The sequence below is a fragment of the Scylla paramamosain genome, chromosome 28 (genome assembly GCF_035594125.1).
Source record: "Scylla paramamosain isolate STU-SP2022 chromosome 28, ASM3559412v1, whole genome shotgun sequence".
Taxonomy (NCBI): Eukaryota; Metazoa; Arthropoda; class Malacostraca; order Decapoda; family Portunidae; genus Scylla; species Scylla paramamosain.
In genome coordinates, this window is record NC_087178.1 from 13064751 (window position 1) to 13072250 (window position 7500).

The 7500-nt window shown below is 42.6% G+C and overlaps 1 protein-coding gene across 2 annotated transcripts in view; it reads right to left on the reverse strand.

Annotated features, from left to right (window-relative positions):
• Positions 1 to 3051: 3051 nt before the first annotated feature.
• Positions 3052 to 7500, reverse strand: part of LOC135114935 (uncharacterized) — a 94076-nt gene continuing 89627 nt past the window's right edge. The window contains exon 3 of one of the 2 annotated variants that reach the window (XM_064031224.1): positions 3052 to 3192. The gene's annotated coding sequence lies outside the window, so the exon portion shown is untranslated. The remainder of the gene's footprint in view (positions 3193 to 7500) is intronic. The other variant, XR_010275721.1, reaches the window with a different exon arrangement.

Below are 7500 nucleotides of genomic sequence, written 5' to 3' on the forward strand. Positions count from 1 at the left end.
GAGGAGGGAGTTGTGGTAAAGTTATAAGGTGGAAAATGTAACACTCTTGGTACATTCTCTCTCTCTCTCTCTCTCTCTCTCTCTCTCTCTCTCTCTCTCTCTCTCTCTCTCTCTCTCTCTCTCTCTCTCTCTCTCTCTCTCTCTCTCTCGCCACACCCATTACCCAAAGTAATTTATCTTCCATGGACCCTTCAATCCTTTCCACCCTCCATTACTCTCTCTCTCTCTCTCTCTCTCTCTCTCTCTCTCTCTCTCTCTCTCTCTCTCTCTCTCTCTCTCTCTCTCTCTCTCTCTCTGTGTGTGTCTCTGTTTCCCTCTCTTATTCTTCTTCCGTTCCTACTCCATTACATTTTCATTATCACCCTTCATCTGTATCTCCCTCCCTCTTATCCCACCCTCCCTGCCTCCCTTCCTCCCTGCCACCCTGCCTGCATGTAAGGGTAGCTGCGGAAGTGCAGGAGAGGATAGCATCAGCCTTAGTGTTGCAGCCGCGGGGCACACCACACACTGCGGGAGGAGGGTTCGTCCCCCACACTGCACACTACACTGCACACACCCACTTACCTTAGTAATACCACGCTAGCCCGGAGATATGCCCACCCTCTCCCTCTCTCTCTCCCTGCCTCTCATCCACACTCTCTCTCAGGCGGTCACTCCCATTCTCCACACACCCACTCACTTAACTGATGCTACCACGCCACGTTAAAAGTTTGGCCTCTTGAGTCCAGTTTCTATTCATTAATATATACTTATTTTATTTATTAATTTATCTATCTATTTTTTTTTATTTAACATGTCTTTTTACACTCATATATTTAACAGCAATATGAAATGTGTGAGCATTATAATCCCAATGGTCCTCCTTCTCATCTCTCTCTTCTTTGTCCTCTCTTTGGACTGTATTCTCTAAACCAGCAGTGTGCAACCTGCGGCTCTCAAGACAGTGCGGCTTCAAAACTAAATATCGTACACTGCGGCTTGACCCTTCGAAGCTAGATATCGTAAAGTGGGGCCATTGAGACCAACTTCCAATCCGAAAATATACAATTAAACCATAGTTACTTAAATTCCCAATATACCGTTTTAAACATATCAGGAATTTAAGTAATAAGGATTTAGTTCTATATTTGCGGAATGGTAGTTGGCCACAGTAGCCGCACTGTACGATATCTAGTTTCGAAGGGTCGGTAAACACCCTGATGTGAGGCCCTCCATTGCGTACGATTCTTGATTAGTAGCCATTCAAAAGAACATTATGCACACCTCTGCTCTAAGCGTTTCGGCGTCTTATCTAGACAACTACTACAACTACAACTACAAGTAATGAAAGAACAAAGTGCTTAAGAATTTTTTTATCTTTTGTTCTCGACTTCTATAAATATTCGAGATTCAAACATGGATTTGGAATACTTTGTGCTTCCCGGGGGCGCGACCTTGGAGGACACCACGGATATGGGGTGGGAGGTGCTGGAGGACAGCAGGAGAAAGTGCTGGACCACCTATAACAAAGTGGTCTTCGGGTTCACCTCCTGCGTCGTCTCCTGTTCCATTTTCTTTCTAGGTGTTGTTTTCGCTCCCCTCGTCAAGTCTCTCATAAAAATAGCGGCAGTTTAAGGCGACGTAGTGTACTGTACGTGTGTGAGTCACTAGTTTCATTCTTCCAATCTTTCTTCTCTGCGTCTTCTCTCTGCCCATTTTTTTATCTTAAATGCTCTTCCTTGTCATTGTTTTAACATGATTTTTTTTTCTCATATTCAGAGATCTGGCATCAATCTGGAGTGCAAGTTGGCTTCTCGGGTTGTCCTAGTCTTTTTCCTACCGTTTTCTATTAATTTTCAAGGTTCTTATATACCCTTGGAGTATCTGGAAGTTGGAGTGTGGAGTACTAGAGACACTATGAACGTGATCTGTTCTGTGCTCAGTCTGTTCCCAATCCTTTGGCTGACAATGGCAGCTTTACTCTAGTTATATAAGCTGCATAACTCTAAATTTCACTGAACAAAAGTACACCTGCACCTAGGTAAAGGTTTCAACCACTTGATCACTTGCCAGTGTCTTTCAAAAGCATATTCTTATCCTCTGAATGCTAATGACATTTAATACTTCATTTGAGCAACAGTAGAACTCTTAGTAAGCAAAAAATAAACTATATGCATTAAAATTTTTCACTAAAAATTCAATCGCATCTTTGTTGTGAGTGTTGCCTTTCAAAGTAATAATCTCAGTTTGCACAAGACCATTTCCTCAAGCTAAGAAGAAGCCATGGTAGTTTTAAACTTACGCTGAACTATTACAATACATGAAATTCAACTTGATGCGCGAGGAGACAAAACTATTTCAGTCCTTCCTTGAAGCAGATCTTTCTCTCTTTCCAGCACGCCCATCCCGCCGTTTTCTTTTTAGTTGCCATGGTAGACTGTACTTTTCCGTGAGCATTCAGTAGTTTCGTTTTCTGATACGTTGATTCGCGTCTTTGCTGATGCCAGTGTTGTCTTCAAATATTTCGAGGTGTTCGATTTAAAGTGAGAAAGTATTTGATCGCAAGACAAGAACACAAGATTTGAGAAGAAAATAAGTTACGGAAGAATGGACAAGTGAATCTGAATTTATCTTTCTTTAAGGAACAAAGTTACCACACGATAGAACTTAAAAAAAAAAAAAAAGAATCAAGATAAGAGGAAAAAAGTTTCACATGAAGCTGGGAGGAGAATAAGTAAAACAATAATGTAACCTGAAAGCATGAAAACGAAATCCAAACAAAGATGACAATAAACACACACACACACACACACACACACACACACACACACACACACACACAGACACACACACACACATACACACGTTCCCGTCAAATCACAACAAAAAGAATAACAAACAAATAGATAAAACGGAGAAACGAAAAAAAAAAAAAAAAGGATCATTACGAATAGCAGCCCCATGAAATAACTATACTGCCACTATCCAGCAAGCAGCTCTCCCTCACCCACACATTGCACTTACTTGTCTGAAGCATCTCATATTTCTGGCACAGAGGCGGGCGAGGCGAGTCTGGGAGGTGCACAGGGCGGCTGACAGTCTCTGCTGCTGGAGTGGCTCTGACACCAGCTCCAGCTGCTGCGAGAGGCTGTCAAAGGTCTGCTGCTCCACCGCCATGGCATCCTGCAGCGTCTGCACCAAATCCACCAGACCCTGCCAGGACCCAGGAGGGAAAGCTGGTTAGATACTGTTAGGTACTGCTACTACTGCTGCTACTACTACTACTACTACTACTACTACTACTACTACTACTACTACTACTAGTAATAATAATAATAATAATAATCATAATAATACTTAATGAGACAGACATTTCAAAATAATAATAATAATAATAATAATAATAATAATAATAATAATAATAATAATAATAACAAAAATAATAATAATAATAACAATAATAATAATACTTGATGAGACAGATATTTCAAGAGAAGAATGGCAAAGAAAGAAATAATTAAGGAAAATATACCAACGAAAAACGAAAAAAGAAATACGACCAGTTAAGACGAGTCGTAAAAACAAGTAGGCCTAACAAAATAATGAATCAACACGCCACGCCAGGCTGGGGCGAGGCTGACCTGTAGCGCCACATTATTGAAACATGAGTTATGGCGCCGCCACAACACTGCTGCCAAAAGTTACTAACAAGAGCACCTTACTTAGTGTATCTATACCTAATCTGTCAGTGAAACTAAGTCCTGAACTATTCACATTCACCAAGAAATCTACCTTTTCTCCCACAATCTACTGTTTAATGATGTAGGAGTGTTGTTATGAGGTAGGCAAATGACATGAGGTATTCACAAGCCACACAAAAAATCTACCTTTTCCTTCACGATCTATTTACTCATCCCTTTTTATTGTCTAATGAGGGAAAAGTGTTGTTATGAGGTAGGCAGACCAGGTCATATAGCGCCGCAGTGAAAATTGGTGCCCGGTAATGGTGAAGGGCTGGGACTAACTGAGGGAACACCACTGACCAAAGCAACTGCCGCCAAGGGGACGAAGCTCACATCTCATCCCTCTATCTTCACCCACTACTCGTAAACACCCTCACTCCTTCCTTCACTTGAAAGACCATATTCTGGAACACTTGTGGCTGCACCTCCACTACACTGAAAAGACTTTGTGATAGTTGGCACTGCACAGATTTTCAAGGCTGTATTTATGATTCTAGCGACAGATTAACAAAGACCTGTACAGTATTAACAGGAGAAACGCTCTTGAAAACCCGGCTGATCATCACTATGGCCTTTGAAAAAATCGTGGTGAGAGAGCAAAGCGTTTCTGAAAATGGGCCCTAGTACATCAGGCGGTGCAGCTAACCCGCAGCCTCGACGCAGCCACAGCCTCGACGGGCCTAAAGGACTACTGATCCTTGTCCTTCATTTGTGTTCCTTGTGTTTGTTCCTCTTTCATGTTTGTTCCTTCTTAGTCTTCTTCACGTTAAGCCTCGTAAGGGCCACTAAGACTATTCTTGTTTATTCTTCCTTGGTGTTCCTTTGTGTTCACCCGCACCATATCGACGAATCCATCATTCCATAGTAAGTCGAGACACGTCCACCCTCCAGGACAGCGACCTCACATTCCCTCATTCCACTGTCCTTTTCGTCTTCATTCTTATTCTACACTCATCTCTTCAGCCTAATCTAACGCTCTACATGTCTTTGTTCATCATTCACCCATTATGCTTGTATTACTCATTATATGCTTAGCTTATTCATCCTTAGTCCAGACCATATCGATCCATCATTCGTTCAGGTTATTCCTACTCATCATCAACTCGTACCATATCCGTGTATTACTTATATTATTACTGCTACTTCTCATTAATTCATACCTTATCGATTTATTTTACTCACTCTAGTTACTCCCTTTTTGTCGCTAACTCTTCACATATGAATGTATTAGATGATTATTTCCAAGCATTCTTAATTTATAATCACGTATATCACTAATTTTACGAGGCTGATTCTACTCATCCTAACTCATATCCATTTACTACTCACTCTATCGCTACTCTGCCCGTTCTTAACTCATGTCCATATATAAAATGTTTCCTACAGTCAGTCAAGCCACGTTCATCCTCCAGAACAGTGACCTCGCATTCCTCCCTCTCATACTAGGGCACCACAACAGCCTGGCCACCGCAAGCTCGCACCTGGAGGCTAAGCAGTTTGTCACGACTCTCCTGGTTGTTGGATCCGCCTCGCTCAAAGGTCCTCATTCAGAAACGCTTTGCTCTCTCATCACGATTATTTTCGAAAGGCCACACAGATGATCAGTCTGGTTCTGGAGGGTGTTCTTCCTTTCAGTAGTGTAGAAGTTTTGTTAATCTGTCATTAGAACCGTAAAAATGCTTAGAAAACCCGTGTCACTTCAGCTAGAGCCTTTGAAAGTAGTGAAGATGTAAGCAGAAGTGTTTCAGGATATAGTCCCATCTTTTGCTCTTAATCTTGTAACCCTTGACTCTCACATGTTCTGGTAATGCATTTCAATTGTACTAATTCATCGATTATGGAAGATAGGAAATTTTGGTGTGACATGAATAGATTCAGAAATGACTTTGTTAAAATTCCATACAACTAAAAAGATGGAATTAAGAAGAGTATAAATGAAAGAGCTCAAAAATGTGTTTTCTCATTTCTTATGCATTTACAAACACCTGTTTCCCCACACCTCTTATATATCAGAGCCTCAAACACCTCTATGCACACCTGCCCTTGCATTCCCTCATGATCAAGAGGACATCTGCATACACCCCCATACCTGTAAGTGAGTAACTACACACACACACACACACACACACACACACACATGCTCCCCTGTACATTTTAAACAGTATAGCACCAGGTACTCTCTTACACACGTAAAGCCCCTCCTACATCCACCTCCCTCATTCACCTCACAAGACATCCATATGCACTTCCACAGCGGTAATGCATCCACACACACCTGCCAGCCACACCTTCCAAGCAATGAAGCATCCGGTACATTCCCACACACCTGAAGACTCTCGCTTTCCCCCATCCACCTCAGAACGTCCACAAATACCCGACAACTGTAACAAATCATCCACTCACACCCGTTTCCCACACCTACCATACAACAGAATACCAGGTACACTAACACTTCACAACAAGACTCCCACATACCTTCATATCTACTACATCCACACACACCTGTTCTCCACACCCTTCATACAAGGGCCTCAGGTACACTCCCACACACCTGACACACCTGTGGACCTTCAATAACGACCCCCTGTATGAGATGCTGACAGCCCAAGGGCCCTCAGGTGTATAGCGCAGCGGCCAACGCCTAGACGTGCCTCAGCTTATTAGGAAACTTGCTCCCCGAGGCTGTCTGTTACGCTACCTGGTGCTGGTGGTGGTGGTGGGCTGTGTGTGTGTGTGTGTGTGTGTGTGTGTGTGTGTGTGTGTGTGTGTGTGTGTGTGTGTGTGTGTGTGTGTGTGTGTGTGTGTGTTGCTTGCAGTATTTTTTTTCTTTTTTTTTTTATGTAGGAAGGACACTGGCCAAGGGCAACAAAAATCCAATAAAAAAATATGCCCACTGAAATGCCAGTCCCATAAAAGGGTCAAAGCAGTGGTCAAAAATTGATGAATAAGTGTCTTGAAACCTCCCTCTTGAAGGAATTCAAGTCATAGGAAGGTGGAAATACAGAAGCAGGCAGGGAGTTCCAGAGTTTACCAGAGAAAGGGATGAATGATTGTGAATACTGGTTAACTCTTGCGTTAGAGAGGTGGACAGAATAGGGGTGAGAGAAAGAAGAAAGTCTTGTGCAGCGAGGCCGCGGGAGGAGGGGAGGCATGCAGTTAGCAAGATCAGAAGAGCAGTTGGCATGAAAATAGCGGTAGAAGACAGCTAGATATGCAACATTGCGGCGGTGAGAGAGAGGCTGAAGACAGTTAGAGGACAGGAGTTGATGAGACGAAAAGCTTTTGATTCCACCCTGTCTGGAAGAGCAGTATGAGTGGAACCCCCCAGACATGTGAAGCGTACTCCATACATGGACGGATAAGTATTGTTGCTACTACTGTTGGTCTTATTTACTTGTACTACTACTTCTACTGCTACTACTACTACTGCTACTACTACTACTACTACTACTACTACTACTACTACTACAACTACTACTACTACTACTTTTACTATTACTACTACTGCTGCTGCTGCTACTACTACTACTACTACTACTACTACTACTGTTATCACTTCTACCATCACCACCACCACCACCGCCGTTAGCAAAACAATACTACCACTACACCCTTATACTCCTCCACCAACACCAAACAAGGAGAGGCGTTAGGGCGTCTCCCTCCTGAAGGCAAGGAAGAAGAAGAAGAAGAAGAAGAAGACCACCTGCCTTTCACACTGACGCAAACACCTCACTCTCATACACTCATAAACGTCAAGCATATTTTTCTTTTTCCA